Here is a 20,250-nt window from a genome sequence, read left to right as displayed (position 1 = left end):
GATCCTAGAGAATCATTTTTCGTGTTATGCATATGGAATATGAAATTTGATATGCACATTGTTTAGCAGAAGGAGTAGATGAGACAAGGATGAATCATTTTTTAAATTTTTCTTTTATTTTTGAAGCCAGTCCTTGAAATGAATTAAGAGAAACAAACCAACAGTTGAGTAATATTCACTAGAGACTAGGTCTGAAGCGCTATGCTGCAAGCAAGGCAAGCTTAGCAAGGTTTGCAGGGAATCGATGATCAGTTTTGCTGTTTTTCTAGTAAGTTGATAAACAAAATCATTGATGAATCTTGGTATGTAGTTTTCTTATTGTCTGTTTGAAATATTTCTAAAATAATGAAATGCTAACAATGTGGTAAGGAAAGATAAAACTCTTGACATTAAGTTTATATTTCTATAGCCACTCCCCAAAGTCACCGGTGTCAACAGGGCACATAGTACACATAGAAGTTAATTTTTCAGTAAGTCGTGGTGGTATATTTACTTGTTTAAAAAGATGATTGTGCTATGGTCATTTAGTATCTCTTCCCTAAACTAAATTTAAGCACTCCTTTCTTGTTGGTCAAAATCAAGTACAGAGTTATCTGGATCCCTGATTTTTTTTTATACCTTCTGATAATAGAATGTAAGTAAAACAATGTAACAGGGTTTTTTTTTTTTTAGACAAATAATTTCCTATCAGGAATTGATTAGGTAAAATCTAGCTGGATTAATATTTTGCCTCTGTCTCAGTTTTATAATTATGTTAGACTTATGAACATGCTCTTTTTGATCAGAATGTCTGTTGGAGGTAGCAGATTTACAGTTTTATGCTCTATAGGCAAGAGTATGCCACTGTTTGCAATCATTCCAAAATCAGAAAATAATGAAACAAAGTTATTTACACACTTTTACAAGTTTGTTAATACCTCTTTGATTTATAATGACCTTTCCAGATAGCTAATCAATATGGCTACATTATCACATTCAGAAGAGAAAAAAGTTTTTTTCCTCTAATTAGTTGTATATAATTTTAATTAAAATTCTCTAGATAAATTATGTCCTATATATTCCAAATATAATGAATATAAAATGAGTCTGGGTTATTGTATATAAACAGCACCTTATTAGTAGTGTAACAGTATAGTTTATGACATTCCAGTTTTGTTACTCAGATAATTTTTGGTGTATCTTTGAAAAGCTTTCCATTTTTGTTTTTGACTAATTCCAAACTATTCTCCAAATAACTTTCCTTGAAATTTATGAAAAGCAGGCCTCACTAAAGGGAATTCGGAGCAATAAATTAGATGAGAAAGCTAATTAGATCAGTTTGATCTTAACCAAAACTGAAAAATGTGAAAATGTTCTTTCCCATGGAGGTATTGTCTGTGAAAGATACTTCCAGATATTCTGTCCTCCAGTTGCTAACAGGAGATGTTCACCGTTGTTTGCATCTGCTTCACATCTTGGACTTATTATTTATAAATAATCATCAAATTAAATAATTGAAAATATCATGTTGTGTGTTCTGAGGCCTTAGTAGTTTACTTTTTAGCAAGTGAACAGTAATATATGGGGACCGTTTTTCTCTTTGTTTCCTTGTCTTTTACACAGTCTTCAGGTCTTAACCTTGCTTTCTGAAAATGACTTAATGAAGAGCTGTTGTGAATTGTTTCTATTACCAAGACTTTTTTTTCTTTGCAAAATTTGCCTTAAAGTATTGTCATAAATGATGAAATGTAAGCCATACTTATCTAAATCACAAACAATGTTTTTAGAACATAGCACCTTTGGTTTTAATCAGACTCTGTAGCTCATTAGTACATTTTCAAAATTTGATGATCTTCTAAGTATTTTCTCAGCATTAAGAAGTAGGGCTGCCCTATTATATCTCAGAAATTTATGTTGTTCACATACTCTAACAGTTGCTTTTGAGTGAAATGTAGTCAACATCTGGAATGTTACATTGCACTGAGATAGAAGCATAGTATTGTAATCTTCATGTGAAATTCTTTATTCCACCCCATTCTTACCTGTTACTAAGCTCCTCCTCCTGTCAGGACTTACTGATGGAGAAGATAAGACATATGAGCTTTTCTGATAAATAAACCTTCTGGATTATATTGTGAAGGCTTACAAATTATGCTCTTACTGTCAACTTCAGTTCTTTTGTACTATGTTGGAGAAAAACCTAAACTGGAAGTGGACTGACATAGGACATTTTTGTGTGATTTATGAACCCTATCAAATTCAGGAATCCGCAAGCCCCAAAGCATCTGTTGCAAACCTCCAGGCTCCACCTGGTTTTACTGTTAGCCAGGCTCATGGACCAAAACATATCAGGCACAGCACATAAATGAATGTGACCAAGATATCCTGGTGGCATCCACTGTTGGCAATTGGAAGTGATGGCAAATAAAGGTTCATTCATCAAGTGTCTGATGAGGCCAAGCCTGGAAAGTGCATATCCAGAATTCCCTCCTTCTTAGAATGGACAAGTGCCATATAGTTATTTTTTTGTTTGTTTCAAAAGCAAATGAGACAGTTGGAAGAAATTTTCAGCCAATAAATGTTTCTAAAATTTGGTTGTAAATTGTTTAGTCCAGTTTAAACAGCAGATACAGTTGTAAGGTGTATTTCATTTAAAACTTAGTTTGAAAAAACTTTAATAGCAGTTGGTAACCCCTATCGATTCCCTTTCATTTAATATAGTTTACATATATATATCTTGCGTTCTGTAGCTTGATTAAAACATGCTACTTTTTCTGTATCACAGCTCTGTCCTACAACCTTAAGTAGTTATAAAAATTAAAGGTTTTAGTTCTAGCAGTCCTTACACTCTGCAGTCCAGCAGTGATTGAAAATTAGTAGTCTACATACTAGATATGACTCAGAGAATTTTTATACAGCCAGTGGAGTTTTGATCAACATAACTTTCACTGGAATTGGCTGGAGCTTAGTGGTGTCCTCTTTTTCGTGAGCTTTGGCCGTGGTCTCTACCACGCCATAGTCTCTTCCACTCTCTCTCATTATATCCCCAGTCTTCTTCACTCACTTAATTTAACTTCTTGAACTCTGGAGGAATTTGATTTCACCTGAAATTTTATTTCTAACTTTTTTTTTCTGATGTGGACCAAAGGCACCTTGCACTTTATTTAATTTAATACTTCCACAATCACAGGGACATGCCAAGATTCTTACTGCCTTTAGATCTTCTCCATGCCATATCTCTCTTTTTAAATATCTCTACCCCTTTTTTCTCATATCAAACTCTATTCATATTTCAAGAAAAAGCTTATATTTATGTCCTCTAGGAACCTTTGGCAATGATGAATTATTTCTGTTCTTATGCCCTGTAGCCCTTAAGGGACATGCCACTCAGTTACATCATCTCAGACAAGTATATGGTATTGATGAACTCCTCAGATATACTTACATCGCTTTTCTTGGCCAGGCACAGTGGCTCACACCTGTAATCCCAGCACTTTGGGAGGTCAAGGCAAGTGGATCACCTGAGGTCAGGAGTTCGAGACCAGCCTGGCCAACATGGTGAAACCCCATCTCTACTAAAACTACAAAAAAATTAGCTGGGTATCATAGCATGTGCTTGTAATTGCAGCTACTTGGAAGGCTGAGGCAAGAGAATTGCTTGAAACCAGGAGGCGGAGGTTGCAGTCAGCCGAGCCCTGGCACTGCACTCACTCTAGCCTGGGTGATAGAGTGAGACTGTCTCCAAAAAAAAAAAAAAAAAAAGACTTTTCTTTCAAAATGGAATATGAAATACAGGAGAAAAAGACACTAATATTATTTCTGTTTGAATCTCTCCCAGGGTGTACCATTGTGTCGTGTGTTAGAATTAAAAAAAATCAAAACCCAAAACAAAACCTCTTGAACTCTCGAAACCTCTTCAAGGAAACCTCTATGGCTTTGCTAATTCTATCCCTGCAGTTGGAATGATTACCTTTTCTTCTCTACTGCCCGCTTAAAATATAATCATTCTAAACACTGTCTCAAATGCCACCACCTTTGCAAAGGAGCTTTTGATTCCCTTTCAGTTAGAATTAATTGCTCCATTATCTGTATTACTATGAGCTTGTCCTCTAGTTAATGTTTATTTCACTTTGCCTTTGATCATAATCAGCCATTTACATACAAGTTTCTCCCACTAGATCGTAATGTCTTTAAAGGCAGACACCACACTTTATTTGTTTTTATTTTCCCAGGTAGCATCTACACATAGTAGAGGGACCCAATGATCATTGATCACCAAGTCCTTCTCCAAAATTTAAATTTAAAATTTACTGCAAGATTACACTGTGATACAGTCTAGTAGAAAAAAAAAACCAAGCTCAAAAGCAGTGGGCTGTGTCAAAGGATGGGGCAGAGAAAAGATTAAGGAAGTGATTCATTACTGTCCAATGTTAGATCTTAACCATTTCCAGAAAACTTGGGGTCAGATTTTTTAAAGGTTCTTTAGCAAGCTTTTGAATAGTAGATCATGAATATTGTGTATTCAATTACTTACAAGAACTGTCATTGAACTGTATCTGTTGAAAGATCCCACTGAACCTAATTTCACTAATGCTTCCAGCAAATCCCTGTAAAGAGTAGTAACTATGCTTTTACATTCGGGAACCATTATTGGCGAATTTCCTCCCCTTGTCGCAGTTTGAACAGGCTTTCAAATTATATAATTTCTTCCTTTTGGAATAAATGTTAATATGACTCTTTTTTGACACAGTTAGAGAGCATGAACAAGAGATTTCTGTCTGCAGATCACTTGGCTAACCTGGATAACTGTGTATCTTTGTGGTGATAATTCTAAAGCTTGAAATTAAATTACAACTTAGCCTCTCTAAGCAAGAGTATGATTTCATGGCCATGGAAGTGCTTCTGTTCCCACAGGAGTGTGGGACTTTAGGTAACATTCTAAGTTGAAGAAAGTAGCTACTAGAATCTCGGAGTGGAAAAACTTGTTTTCTGTCCAAGGAAGACTAGATTTAAATAGGATCTAGATCTAGTAAAGAAGCTAAGGATCCAGTTTAAGAACTAAAATATGAATGGCAAGAGTCTTATCTTGCCATTTTAAGTAAACGGACATACAAACTTGTCAGAAAAAAGAAAGTGCTGTGAAAACTACAATCTTCAATATGTACTGTGTGATGCAAAATCTTTTCTGGCCTTTTGTACGTTGAGTAATGTAAAGTGCCACTGTTGGTAATAGCCTTATTTTAAAAAAATAATATATTCTGACACATTGGTAGAAATTTGATTGTTAAAAGAGGAATAATATAAAGGACTTAAGCGTGGATATTGAAGAATCATAAGGAGGAGTTGAAATACTGCCATATCTGGAAAATGTAAAGTATGCAACTGATGTGGTTTGACTGTGTCCCCACCGAAATCTCATCTTGAACTGTAATCCCCATAATCCTAATGTGTCATGGGAGGGACCTGGTGGGAGGTAATTGAATCATGGGAGTGGTTTCCCCCATGCTGTTCTTGTGACAGTGAGTTCTCACAAGATCTGATGGTTTTATAAGCATCTGGCATTTCCCTTTCGGGCACTCATTCTCTCTCCTGCCTCCCTATGAAGAGGTGCCTTCTGCCAAGTTTCCTGCGACCTCCCCAGCAATGTGGAACTGTGGGTCAATTAAACCTCTTTTCTTTATAAATTAGCCATTCTCAGGTATTTCTTCACAGCAGTGTGAGAACAGTGTGAGAATGGGCTAATACAATAACTTTGAGAATTTTGCTAAATGAAAGATGGATTAAGGACAGTGGAGATGAATTGGCCTGGGCTGAAAGGAAGTGAGAATTGCTGGAGAATGGGAACCTGCTGCGTGGTTATTCACCAGTGCAAAGATATTCCAGAGGTCTTGTACCTACTTTAACTCTAGAGTGCCTGTGACCAGCCTCAGATGCATCTTCTCCAGGGAAACAAGATATTGTCTAGAAAGAGAAAGAGTCACATCTTTCATTCTGATTCTACTTTCCCATATTTCTGTAAAATGACCAATTCAGATTTGCTCTGTGGATCTTTATGTGCTGAAGGCAATAGAAGAATAATTTATGTTTAAAAGGATTAGACGTGAGGTACTAGTTTTGGTTCTGGGTTGCAAACAACTGAAATTAAGAATGGCTAAATTAGGCAGAAAAAACACAGGAAGACTGGAGAACAAGAAGAGAAAACTGGCAGACTGCAAGGGACACTTTACATGAAGTGTTGACACTTTTTATATGCAAGGGACACTTTATATGCAAGGGATACTTTGTATGAAGAACCACAGTTAAAGTCATCCCAAAGAACAGCCGTGTGAAGTGCCATTCCAGGCCCCTCCGAGCATTTAATGCCATTAAAGGGATCATAACATTATGACATGGGACCCCACAGATGACACATCTGTTTGCTACCACATTTCAGATAGTTCTACCATTGGAATAAATCATAAACTATCCCTACTTTTACCTCACTTACTTCGAATGCAACTTCCTGTGCATTTTCTTAGTAGAGTTTGAATCATGTGCCCACACCTTGGCTGTCAGCATACATAGGGGTGAACACCTGGCCTTTGAGATTCTTTGCAGATAATGCTCTGCCTCATACTAAGACTCTTACGCTGACAGATTCCCCACATAATAAAGTGCTTTGAAGTCTGTTAGCAAAGGAGGAAGTTGGAGATGATGAGAAGCAGGAGAAGATGATTATGGATGAGGGAGCAAAAGGACCCAGAAAAAGGAAATTGAGGATTGATGTTGCCAACTTAATTGGACATCACTGGGATGATAGAACTACTTCCATCCACATACCCAACCAAGAGCATTGCCCTTCAGCAGCTTGTTGCAAAGCCAATACTTGTAGATGGTTTATGAAACCTTTAAAATAAGCATAAAAGCATGCTTGCTTTCTGGTAGATTTATTAAAGAAGGTATTATGATACCACTCCAAATCTAGGTACATTCGAGGGAAGACATGCCATAGCAGAATATATGATGTGAATATGATTCTGTGGCCAAGACAGTAGCTTAATAAAATAATGTTTGTTTTGCTCCATCTGTAAAAACATAAAGGAGTCTATGAAGGTTTTCAAAAAGGGGGAAGTATATCCTTCAGTGATAAACTGAGGTTTCTTCTTTCTTTAACTACAAGGACAAAATTTAATGGGCCTGTATCCTGTTACTGTTCAAATGTAGAGTGATACTGAATTGAATTGTATCTTTTGTTTTAAATCCAAAGGAATGGGTACTTTGACTTCATTAATTTTTAAGATTACTAAGTATGAGACATCTTCGTAACAGCTAGACTAGTGCTAAGATCATAGTGTTTGAAGCTGGGCAGTGGTTCATACCTGTAATCCCAGGACTTTGAAAGGCTGAGATGAGAGGATTGCTAGAGCCCAGGAGTTCAATATCAGCCTAGGCAAGCAACATAGTGAGACCCAGCTCTATAAAAAAAAAATTATATATACATATACATATATGTATATATGTATGTATTAGGCATGGTGGTGCACACCTGTAGTCCCAGATACTTGTCAGGTTGAGGTGCGAGGATTTCTTGAGCCTAGGAGTTTGAGGCTCCAATGAGCTGTGAATGTGCCACTGTACTCTAGCCTGGGGAACAGAGTAATACCTTGTCTCAGATAGATAGATAGATAGATGAATAAATAAGGCTGAGTGCAGTGGCTCACGCCTGGAACCCCAGCACTTTGGGAGGCCAAGGCATGTGGATCACTAGGTCAAGAGATCGAGACCATCCTGGCCAACATGGTGAAACCCCGTCTCTACTAAAAATACAAAAATTAGCTGGGCATGGTAGTATGCGCCTGTAGCCCCAGCTACTTGGGAGACTGAGACAGAAGAATCGCTTGAACCCAGGAGGCAGAGATTTCAGTGAGCCCAGGTTGCACCACTGCACTCCAGCATGATGACAGAGCAAGACTCTGTCTTAATAAATAAATAAAAATTAAGAAAAATAAATAAAATCATAATGTTTACACAGCCACTGGCAAAAGAGAAGTGGCTGCTCAAGGCCTGAGGGGATCAGAGGCTCTACAGTTATCAAGCAGTCTTAGCTCCTTCCAGCTACCTTGGGAGTTACGGAGCTCAGTATCTGAAAATTCCTCTCACTGACACACACTGGTACGCCTCAGCAGAGTTGTTAGGAGCTCTGGCTTAGACAACTGTCTACTGGGTAATACAGCAATGAAGTCTCTTTGACAGGGAGTTACTATAAACTGTTTTATAAACTGTAACATAGTGTATGGGTTTAAAAATGTAAACCAACTGGCGGAAGGCTCCTCTCTTCCATTTCATCTCAAAAATCAGATTTATGAAACTAATTGAAACAACTCCCTTCAGTTACAAGTGTATCTATTTCATGTATTAATAGCCCTCAGCTGCAAAGACAGTTAATTTTACTTTTTTAGAAGTCTTTATAAATAGTCAGAAAAGTCTGGTTATATATTTATTGATGTGAGCTGATAAAACTTTTATATACTTATCTGTAAAACTAAATTTGAGGTTCAAGGTCACTGAGGCTAGAGAATAAACTGAGATAGTATGTCCCTCTTAGATTTTCTTTCCTCTGGTTTTGGAGTGAACATAAACCATGTGAAGTCGAGTGTGTAAATCAGATTGCATTTTCCCTGGTGGTATTGGTGCAGGCAGCAGAACTTAACTGACAATAGCTTTAGCCATTTCATCCCCACCCTCTTCCCCACTGTGTCTTTCATGCCAATTTTTATGTGATTCCTCAGATGTAGTCCTGCTTGGGTGGGGGTGGTTACAATGGAAATAATTATATTGCCACGTTTTCAAGATAACAGCAAGTTTAGTAAATGAAGAATTAAGCATTTCTAAGTTGAGCAATACCTATAGCTGTTGCAAAGTAAGGCATATTGCATTTAGGCTATCAGACTTCATGAACATAAAATCAAATGCTGAAAGGGAATATTGTTGCTAAGAAAAAAACAAATTAGCAGGCCAACATTTGCAAATGACAATGTTATCTACAAGCTTTATTAATAGATGTGAATATTTTATTCAATGAAATCAATTGTCTGTTATGCATGGGTAATTTAAATACTAATTAGGTCTCTTACACTTGGGTAAAAACTATAAACAGTGGATATCACAAGATCATCAGTGAAGGAAGAAAGATTGCTTGACTAAAGGTGGAAAGGGTATTTTAAAGATAGTCCCAATTGGAAAAACAATTCTGAGAGTAGAACAAGTGGACATTGATCAGGTGTCCAGTTAACCAGCTCAGGGAGGATAGAAGTAATTCAAAAAAAGCCAAGGAGACTTTAGGCAGCTAGAAAGCTGTTTTCCCCATGTGCCAAGCCACGATTTCTGCTGACATATATTTTCACTTCACAAATCAAAATTTCTAGCTCAAGGTAATTTACAACTTCTTTTTTCATCAATTACAAAAGAAAATATTACTGCTTAACAATACTACACATCAGGCTAAGGACCTGGGAAGAGATTTCTTCTCCTGAAATGTTTTAGTAACCCAGTGCTATCTTGCAAAATGTAATATATTCTGGTGATCATCCACCATTTAATTTTACTGTCTGCCAAAATCTGTAGCAGTTAAAGTTAAGTGAACAATTTATATTATAAAATTTCTCTGCTGATATAGGGATTTTTAAAGGTATCATTTATTATAAACACTGCTGGCAGTATTTCTTTAAGATTCCAGATATTCTAAAATCTAGTGTTGATTGTAGGTTATAGTGATTTAAGAAAGGTTATGCACATTCCTTTACTGCATGCCTCAAAATGCTTATGTAAAAAAAAGAGGAATTAAAGTATAGATGTTGCCAAAAAAATGAATTATTTTTGAGGGAAGAAGTAAGTTAAAATATTGTACCTCTCTTGCCATCTCCCCTACTTTATTTATTTATATCTCCTTTAACAACTACTTCTGTTTGTAAATAGGTGTCAGTTTTTTTCCATTATTTGCATGTATTAATGAATTTGCCCTATCTTCACAATTACATTCAAATAACTTTGAGTCAAGGTACTAATAATGTTTTGTCTTTTTCATCTATTTAAAAAGCTAACACAAAAACAAACTGAAAGGATATAACTATTCAGTTCCAGTCTAGCATCCTTTTAAAATAACAGTAAAGGTAATTAGCTGGGTGTGGTGGCATGTGCCTGTATTCCCAGCTACTCGGGAGGCTGAGGCAGGAGAATCGCTTGAAGCCAGGAGGCGGAGGTTGCAGTGAGCCAAGATCGCGCCACTGCACTCCAGGCTGGGTGACAGAGCAAGACTCTGTCTCAAAAAAGAAAAAAACAAAACAAAACAGTAAAGGAACACAAAGGAGAATGAACTCATAATGGCAAATGCATGCATATAGGATTATCATAGAAAATAAAAACATCCAGAAGATAGAAAGCAGCTGGAAACATGGAGATAGATGAAAGAGAGCAGCAAAAGCCTCTATCTAAACTGTGCACAGAAGTGATCTGCTGAGGAGCTGTGAGTTCCTGCCCGACTGTTGTTAGACTTCTTCTCACAACACTGAGTTCTGCAAGGCAATGAAGGAATGGCTTCACGTTTCATGAGAAAATTAATATGAACTTAGAATACTATATTCATCCAAATTACGAGGCAAAATAAAAACCTTTTTGTGTGCATAAGAACTCAGAAAATGTAAATTGTGTAGATCCTGTTTGAGAAATGACTTAAAAACCATGCTCAAACAAAACAAAGGATGGAAAAAACAGATAGTGAATGTAACGCAGAGATGTCATGAATGAAATGACAAGTTGGCAGATGCCTAGCAGGTCTGGAAAGCAATGGATCCAAATTAGAATACAAAGTCAGTGGGCTCCCAGGAAAATAAATGAATTCTAAAGGAAGCCTGAAAAAGATTGAGAAAAACAGAATCACTACATTAGTCACATGATAAAGAAAGCAATTCACTATCCTCTCTGAAATGTATTACTCTACCAGTGGAGGCTTAGAATAAGATGAACCTAACTACATGGCCCTAAAACTTTAAAATTCTACTTGCACTGTTATCAGCTTATGCTTGACTTTTTGTATTTGTTCAGTTTCTGTATTTGTCATGTCTTTTGTCACTGTTAAGAAACCAGATTTCAGTGTCACGTGGCAAACATCTGTTATGCTGGTTTTGAATATCTATTACATATATGAAAGATGTGTACATATGTACATATGTTTCAATGATGTATGTAATATACAATGATATATATAATTATACAATGCTATTATATATAAATATATGTATTATATGTAATGTTATAACTGTATATGTTTAGTATACATTATGTATAACATGTAAAGGATTGATTTCTTTTGTTTTAAATGATCATTTGGAAAAGAGCTATCTTACAGCTGGACTGGAACTCTCCATGGTGACCTGGAGGTCTGATAGTGACTTTTGGCCACAATAAGAAGAAGCGAACTAGTTTATATTTATAATACATTGTTTAAGTGGAAATCACCTTGTTAGTATCCCGAGTCAGCTTGTTTACATTGTTTAGGAGTCTGTAGATAGACAGCGTACACACAGGCTAACCAGTTACATTGCATGGCTTGGCTAAGTGATCAGAATCTTCAGTTACGTAGCATAGCCAAGCCATGCTATGTAACTGAAGATTCATAATCCAGAGATGAAGCACATCCTGTGTGACTGAGAAGGAATTATGGGTAGCTGTGCAAGCCTCCCAGGCCCAGGTGCGTGGCCTATGCATTCTTTCTTCTGCTGTGTTGTGTTTCTTACATTAAATAGGTCTTCTGTGAGCAGTTTCCCTAGAATTTTGCAAACGCTTTCAATTATCCAACACCGTCTGTAACTGTTGTAGTTATAAGTCATTTATTTTATTTAAAAAACACACTGAAATACTAGAACATACACATACACAGAGACACACACACATCTACCTTAATCATACAGTTAAGCAAGTGGTTAAATTAGGTTTCGTTGCTAACTGCTCTGTTTTTGTTTTTTATTTACTTTTTTAAATGTGCTCAGTAAGTTTGATACTTAGACCATCTCAGTCCATTTAAACTGCCATAACAAAATATCTTAGTCTGGGCAAGTTATAAACAACAGAAATTTATTGCTCACAGTGCTGGAGGTAGGGAAATTCAAGATCAAAGAACCAGCAGATTCAGTGTCTGGTGAGGATGCATCCCTCATGGATGGTGTGTTCTGAGTGGTGGAAAGGATGAACAAGCTCCATCAAGCCTCTTTTAAAAGGGCACTAATAACTGTTCATGAAGGCAGAGTCCTCATGATCTTCATCTTTTAAAGGCCCTACCACTCACTTAATACTATTGTATTGGTGAATAGGTTTCCACATACAATTTTGGGGGAACACACATATATAGATAACAGCATAGAATTTGTGCAGTCAGAATTGCTGAATCATGCTATTTTTCTCAGAGAACTTTCCAAGCTCAAAAACCTTAGTGACTAAAGATTTTCACTAACTTACACCTTACACCTAAGTGACTTACATATTATATCTCATAAGTGAATCAGCAAAGTGAAGTCAGTACTCTTTCTCTTGAGTACTGACTCAGCCTTTTATGTCCTTTCCTGCAACAGGATGAGCTGTCCACCAAATTACAGCTTCCTTACTCTGCCTTTTTAAAAACTAAGAACTGCAACAGATACTATCCTCTCTGTGTTACTTATTTATGCTACATAGCAAATTTCCCTAAAATTTAGCAAATTAAGACAATAAACATTTACTGTCTCATAATTTCTGAGTGTCATGAACTTGGGAGCAGCTAAGCTAGATGGTGTTGGTCAGGGTCTCCTGTGAGGTTGTATTCACCCTGTTGGCCAGAGCTACAGTCATCCAAGTCTCACCTGAGGCTGAAGAATCTGCTTGCAAACTTATTCACATGGTTTTCTTGGCAGGAGGCTTTAGTTCCACACTACATGGGGACCTCTGTGTGCTGCCTATATGATTTCACAACATGGCACCTCAGTGTGAATGATCCAGATGTGTGTGTGTGTGTGTGTGTGTGTGTGTGTGTGAGAGAGAGAGAGAGAGAGAGAGAGGAGCCTAAGATGGAAATCAACATCTTTGTATAACTTGACTTCTGAAGTGGTATACCACCGCTTTTCCTGTACTCAATTTGTTAGAAGCGAGTAGTGCATGAATACCAGGAGGTGGATATCACTGGACCACCTTCCAGGCTGCCAGCTACAACTTCTAAATGGTTTATATTCTGGATATGCTTGATATGGTCCCATGTCACCAAATAGACTATACATTTTTAGTGTACATGTCTCTTAAACCCTCCCTGTTTTCTGGCCTGACATTTAATATTGGAAATATTAGCAAAGGACCTGGCATACAGTAGACATTCATCAAATATATGTGAAATGGATGAATAACACAATGCACAGCTTACCAGGAATCTTTTATAGAGCTGAATGATTGATAGTACAGAATAACATGGAAGAGGAAATCCTTTCCATTGCTAATTCATGCAACATGGTTTTATCATTTTAGAAATATAGAGGACCATAAGCATTGCTGTAAATATCACTTTATGTGACATGGTCATGTAGAAAAATCATTACATAGAAAATGTGGAAAACCAAAATTCTAGATTTTAGGTTTACTGTGATATAGTTGTGAAAATCCCTTAAACCCTCTATCTTTAAGTGCTAAAAGAGGGTTAACTAGAGATCTTCAATGTTCCTCTGTACCTCATTTTACTTAAACCTTTTAAAAATAAATCTGAGACATTTATCTATGATGTATTAATTAATTTGCTATTTAGCTGTTTTCAAATTCTTAAAATTCTACGTCTTTTTAATTACTGAAAAATAAAATGTCCAAAATATAAAAAAGCATTTTTTAGTTTTGTAAACAGTTTTCTGCCAATCTTATATATTCTTCCTTCTGGAGAACTAGATATTTTGTCGATATGTAACTTTTTATTTGAAATTTTTTTTAAAAATTGAGATGGGATCTCACTGTGTTGCCTAGGTTGGTCTCAAACTTCTGGGCCCAAGTGATCCTCTGACTTCTGCCTCCCAAAGTTCTGAGATTACAGCCATGAGCCACCATGCCCATCCATTTTATCCATATTTTAAATATTTTTGTTGTTGTTGTTGCTATGGCTCTAATCGTTATGAATTACTTATTTGTGACCAGGCATGATGGCTCATGCCTGTAATCCCAGCACTTTGGGAGGCTGAGGGTGGCAGATTGCCTGAGGTCAGGAGTTCAAGACAAGTCTGGCCAACATGGTAAAACCCTGTCTAAAATACAAAACATAAATAAAAATTTTATACAAAAGTTTTAATTTATGTTTTGTATTTTAGACAGGGTTTCTAAAATAATCCAAAAGTACACACACACAAAAATAGCTGGGTGTGGTGGTGTGCATCTGTAATCCCAGCTACTTGGGAGCCTGAAGCAGGAGAATTGCTTGAACCAGGGAGATGGAGGTTGCAGTGAGCCAAAATCACACCACTGCACTCCAGCCTGGGCAACAGAAAGAGACTCTGTCTCAAAACATAAAAATAAAAATAAAAATAAATAAATAGCTTATTTACAAAAATAAAATGAAACAAAAAAGAACAATTTGTCAGGTTTGTCAAAAGAAAGAGAAATACATAAAGACTAAGCAATTTAGTTTCTTGTAGTTTAGTAGGAAAATAATATTAGTAGACATTAAAACCAAAAGCTACATTAGAATTTTAGCTCTGGTACTTATCAACAGTAAGTGATCTTAGGCAAATTACTTAACCAGTCTAAGCCTTAGTTCTGTCATCTATAAACCAAGGGCAACAAAACTTCTCTCTTTTAGGTTTTATGATAATTTACATTAAATAGATCTCTTGAAATGCCTGCTTCAAAGTTTTATGTCTATAAATAGCAAATTATTAATAATATTGTTGTTATTATTGGATGGGAAATATAGTAAAACAATACTTGGTTAGATTTTCATGTGATTTACCTTCTGAATGAAGTGGAAAAATATTAATGTGCAATATATAAAACATAAATCACAGAAAACAAATTACTGAGATTTATGTTAAAAATGGAGTAAGTATACCTTTCCCTACCTGTTCCACTGATGTCAACTACAACTTTGAACATATTACTTAAAGCAAATCTTGGAGGACTCCGTAAAGTAAATAATAGCAGACTGGAGAGGAAGTCAGAGTTTGAAGAATGACCCCATGCATAATATGTTCCCTGTTCTTCCCCTTTTTACCCCATATTTCCTGGCATAGACTCTTCTGCATCCTGAATCTGGGAACTGTGCTCTAAGCATGGACAAAAAAGCTCCAAGCAAAACCCTTTCTCAGGCCAGAGGACAGATAAGTAGGGGTAGGGGTATGGGATGAAACTTACTTAACTCTCCCAGCCTTTGAAAATGCTGTCCAGGCTTGGTGCTGTGGCTCATGCCTGTAATCTCAGAACTTTAGGAGGCCGAGGTGGGCAGATCACCTGAGGTTGGGAGTTCAAGACCAGCCTGACCAACAAGGAGAAACCCCCATCTCTACTAAAAATACAAAAAATTAGCTGGATCTGGTGGCACACACCTGTAATCCCAGTTACTCAGGAGGCTGAGGCAGGAGAATCACTTGAACCTGGGAGGTGGAGGTTGCTGTGAGCAGAGATTGTGCCATTGAACTCCAGCCTAGGCAACAAGAGCAAAACTCCATCTCAAAAAAAAAAAAAAAAAAAAAAAAAAAAGCAATGCACTAGTCTACTTCAGAGGTAGTGGTGGCAGCAGTTTCCCTGCTGACTGAAGAAAAGTAAAGAGAAAATACAAATTATTAATACCAAGAATGTAACAGGATATCACGACAGAGTCATGAGTATTAAAAGGATTATAATAAAATACTGCAAACAACTCTATGCATATACATTTAATGAACCAAGTGCTTGAAGGACACCAACCTTTAAATGTAATTGAACAGATAATAATGAGTGTTGGGGAGGATGTGGAGAAATTGGAATCCTCACATACTGCTGGTGGGAATACAGAATAGTACAGCTTCTTTGGAAAATGGTCAGACTGTTTTAAAACAGTTAAACATGTGTTACTATCTGACACAGCAATTCAATTCCTAAGTATATAACTAAGAGAGATGAAAAGATATGCCCACACAAAAGCTTATACATGTGTGCTTATAGCAACATTATTAATAGCCCTAAAGTAAAAACAACCAAAATGGTCACCAACTGATGAATGGATAAACAAAATGTAGTATATCTATACAGTTGGAATATAACTGGAAATTTAAAAAATGAAATATTCATACATACTATATAATAGTACTGATACATACTATATAATAGATAAAAAGCATGACACATACTACATTATTTCAAGTGTAATAATACTTGGAAACATTATATTGAGAGAAAGAAGCCAGTCAAACACTACATATTATGTGATCCCATTAATATAAAGTGTTATTTCATAGCAGATAATAATAGGCAAATATACAAGCCTGTTTGAGATTGATGGCTAGAGTACAGAGTTTCTTTTTGGGGTGATAAACATATTCTCAAATTGACTGTGGTGATAGATGCACAACTTGGTGAATATACTAAAACACATCGAATTGTACACTTTAAATGGGTGACGTGCATGGTAAGTAAATTATAAAGCTGTCAAAAAAGACACTGAAGAAGATAGAGACATGTTGAATGCCCTGTATCTGATATAGAAATTAAATTGGTAGTTTAAAGTCTTTCAAGAGATAAAACTCCAGACCTGGATAGTTTCCCTGGTTAATTCTACTAAACATTGAAACATGTAAGGATTAACATTGAATATAATTCCAAAAGATTAAAAAGATGGACCACTTCTAAAATCATTTCAGTAGGCCAGCAATACCCCAGGGATCAAACTAAACAAAGACTTTAAAAGAAAACAAAACCACAGACAAGTATTTCCAATGAACATAGATGCAAATACCTGCAACAAAATATTAGAAAATCTAACTCAGCAATAGAGAGTAATAACTGTACAACCAAGTACAGTTTATCTCAAGGATGCAAGGACAGTTTAAAATTCAAAAATTAATTATTGCAACCCACCATATTAACAGACTAAAAAAGGAAAAATCAAATGATCGTATCAAAGATGCAGAAAAATGCATTCAACAAAGTTCTGATTTTATTCATAATAAAAATACACATTAGAAATAGGAAGGGATTTTTCTAATTTGATAAAAGGTATCAGCAAAAAATCCCAAAGCTAACATCATTCTTAACAGTAAAAAAATGAATGCTTTCTTTCTAATAACAGGAACAAGACAAGGCTAGTCATTTCACTGCTACTTTTTAATATTATATTAAAAGTTCTAGTCAATGCAATAGGCAAAAGAAAGATAAAAGGCATTATATATTAGAAAAGAAAAAATACAACTTTTTCGATGTGCAGATGACATAATTGTGAATTCCAAATATCTATTGTATTTTTATATGCTAGCAATGAACAATTGGAAACCAAAATTATAAAAGAATACTGGTTACCAAAACTTCAACAATTAATATACATAAGTATAAATCTAAAAAAATGTTCCATACCTGTATTTTGCCAGAAACTACAAAATGCTAGTCAAAGAAATTAAAGAAGACCTAAAGAATGGAGTGATGTATCATGTTCCATTATTGGAATACTCAATATGATGAGAGTATCAATTCTTCCTAAGTTGATCTATAAACTTAGTATAATACCAGTCAAAATCTTAGCAGATTATTTTCTAGCTATATATAAGCTGATTCTAAAGAAAGAATTACAAAAATACATTTATATGGAAAGACAAAGGAACCAGAATAGCCAAAAAAAAAAAAAAAAAAAAAAAAAAAAAAAGAAAGCAGCAAGACAAAACAAGCAAAGTTGGAGCATCCACTACCTGAGTTTGAGACTTACACTATAAAATTATAGTAATTAAGAGTGATATCTGCAAAAGAGTAGCCACACAGATCAATGAGGTGTTTTGGAAAGTTCAGAAATCAAACAATTATTGATGGAAATACCAAGATAAATCAGTGGAGAAAGACTAGCCTTTTCATCAAGTGGTGTTGGAACAATTAGACATTGAACCTCAATCTATGCCTTACATCTTATACAAAAAGTGACTAAAGTAGATAACAGCTTTATAACACAATAGAAAACTCTTAAAGTACAGGAGAAATTTTGTGACTTCGGTTTGGCATTGTTAGATACAACACCAAGTGATGACATAAAAAAAAATTGTAATTTGATTTCATCAGAAGTTAAAAATGCTCTGTGAAAGACACTGTTAAAAGAATGAGAAGTCATAGAATGGGAAGGAACATTTGCATTATCATATCATACTCCTCAAAATGCATCTAGAATATATGAAACAGTGTAAACATTCAAAATTAAGAGTTCCCTATTCCATAGCTAAATAATAATAACACAAATTTTAAAAAATTAAAAGAGATATTCTGTTTTATGTGTCTAAGTGCTACTGACATATTGTTCTCAAGGGTTAGAGGAAAACATCATTCATGGAGGGGTTATGATGTATCAAAGGTACTGCTAGGTGATTTGCATTTGCCATTACATTTTATCCTGGTAACAGCTCTATGAGCATAATATTATTTTCATTTTAAAGACGCGGATAAAATAATTTTTCCAGCGTGACCCAGTTAAATGGTGGATCCATGAAATAGTGGCTTTCTGCCATAAAATGGGTATGCTACCAAAATTGGCATTAAACACAGAGGCCAGAGAGTACCTTTAAATGAGAGTTTCTTACACATATTAGTGCTCAGTAACAAGCTCTCAATTAGTTAAGTTGTATTTCTTTTAAATTGTGTGTCTACATAACCAAATTTACTTTATCATGACTCTCAGGTATGTCTGATGATAAACTCTGCACCAGAATTAAGCCTGTTTAGTGTGTGTATTCATGCCTGGCCTGGCTGAATATTTGATTAGTCTTTAAAAATAATATTAGTTGCAGACGTCTGAGGTTATATTTCTGGTAATTCCTAGTTAGGACTGTTAAGTGTCGATCATAATGATCCTTTGAATTTCAGTACACTAGAACTAACATTTTTATAAACATGCTTCCTATTTCAGTGTTTTTTCATTCAACAAGTATCATTATGCATCAGACACTGTGCTGGATGGTGAGATACGATGATGTACAAAGTAGGTATTCTTCAGAAGCTCACAGTTCGAGAAGAGAGAGCCCACAGTGACAGGCTTAGAGTAATGGGTGTCTAATTTCTAATGGAATAAGGTCGAGAATGACTTCCCAGAACACATGATGTGAAAGCCTAAATCCAAAACGGCTGAGGATGTTAAGTGAAGAGGATGGCAAAAAGAAAAGGCATTTTCAATGTTCCACTTACTCTAAAAGACAGATTCTCAGCTACTTCTAAATATTTTCTTGCAAATAAATGACCTACCCTCAAACTCAGGTTTCTTTGAACCTGATAACTCTTTAGTTATCGTAATTCAAATTTTCAACTGCTTGTGGACACATTTTCGGTATCTCGAGGTAGTTCAGAACAAAGTTTTATGAGACAGAAGGAATCGGAGCTTGATACCTTGGTGTTGTTTCAGGAGCCAATGCTGGTTTCTTTTTTAGACCAGACTACCAAAGGGAATCTCTCTCTCTCTCTTTCTTTTTTAATGTTCACAGAATTTTTACTATGTCACAGATACTCCCATATGTATGATTATTTTTCCTCACTATTCACATTTTTGAGATCTTGTATTTTTTTGTCATTTTAAAAAATTCTTTCCCCAACTGCATAGCAAAACAAAGCAAAAAGCCTCCTCAAATACTCTAAACCCACTTTTCATCTCCCTGGATTTACCTCAGTGATTCCCTTTCCCCTTTTACAAAAGGTATCCCTGGATTGATTAATCTCCAGTTCATCCATCCTGGTTTGTTTTTTTTTTTTTTTTTCTACATCAACTCTTAAAATCCAGAGGAAAACAAAATGAAACGAATTGGCTGTGTTAACTTCTGCTTGGTTGCTCCCTAGCAGGATGAGTGGGCAGTCTGACCAGCTGTCTGTCCTCATTTATGTGGATAACTTTACTTCCATGTTCTTTTCTGCTTGGCAGAAACACACGTCACACTAGTTCATTTTTCTTGAGGTTCTCCCTCAGACAAAAGCTATGACTTGATTCTCTGGATATAAAAAATACAAAAACAAGACAACAATATTTTATTTTTGTGCATACCAACAGATGTCTGCCTCAATACAGTGAGCTGCACATCCAATAGGCTAAGA

The 20,250-nt window shown here is 35.7% G+C and overlaps 1 protein-coding gene across 5 annotated transcripts in view; it reads left to right on the top strand.

The window, feature by feature from the left end:
- CTNNA3 (catenin alpha 3) overlaps positions 1–20,250 on the top strand; it is a 1,835,081-nt gene that overhangs the window by 1,341,876 nt on the left and 472,955 nt on the right. The gene's annotated exons all lie outside the window — the stretch shown is intronic.

Source organism: Aotus nancymaae, unplaced genomic scaffold (genome assembly GCF_030222135.1).
Source record: "Aotus nancymaae isolate 86718 unplaced genomic scaffold, 86718_ANA_hifiasm-v0.15.2.pri h1tg000010l, whole genome shotgun sequence".
In the NCBI taxonomy this organism is placed as follows: domain Eukaryota; kingdom Metazoa; phylum Chordata; class Mammalia; order Primates; family Aotidae; genus Aotus; species Aotus nancymaae.
The sequence above is the reverse complement of the archived record's forward strand: the minus strand, read 5'-3'. Positions and strand labels throughout refer to the sequence as shown.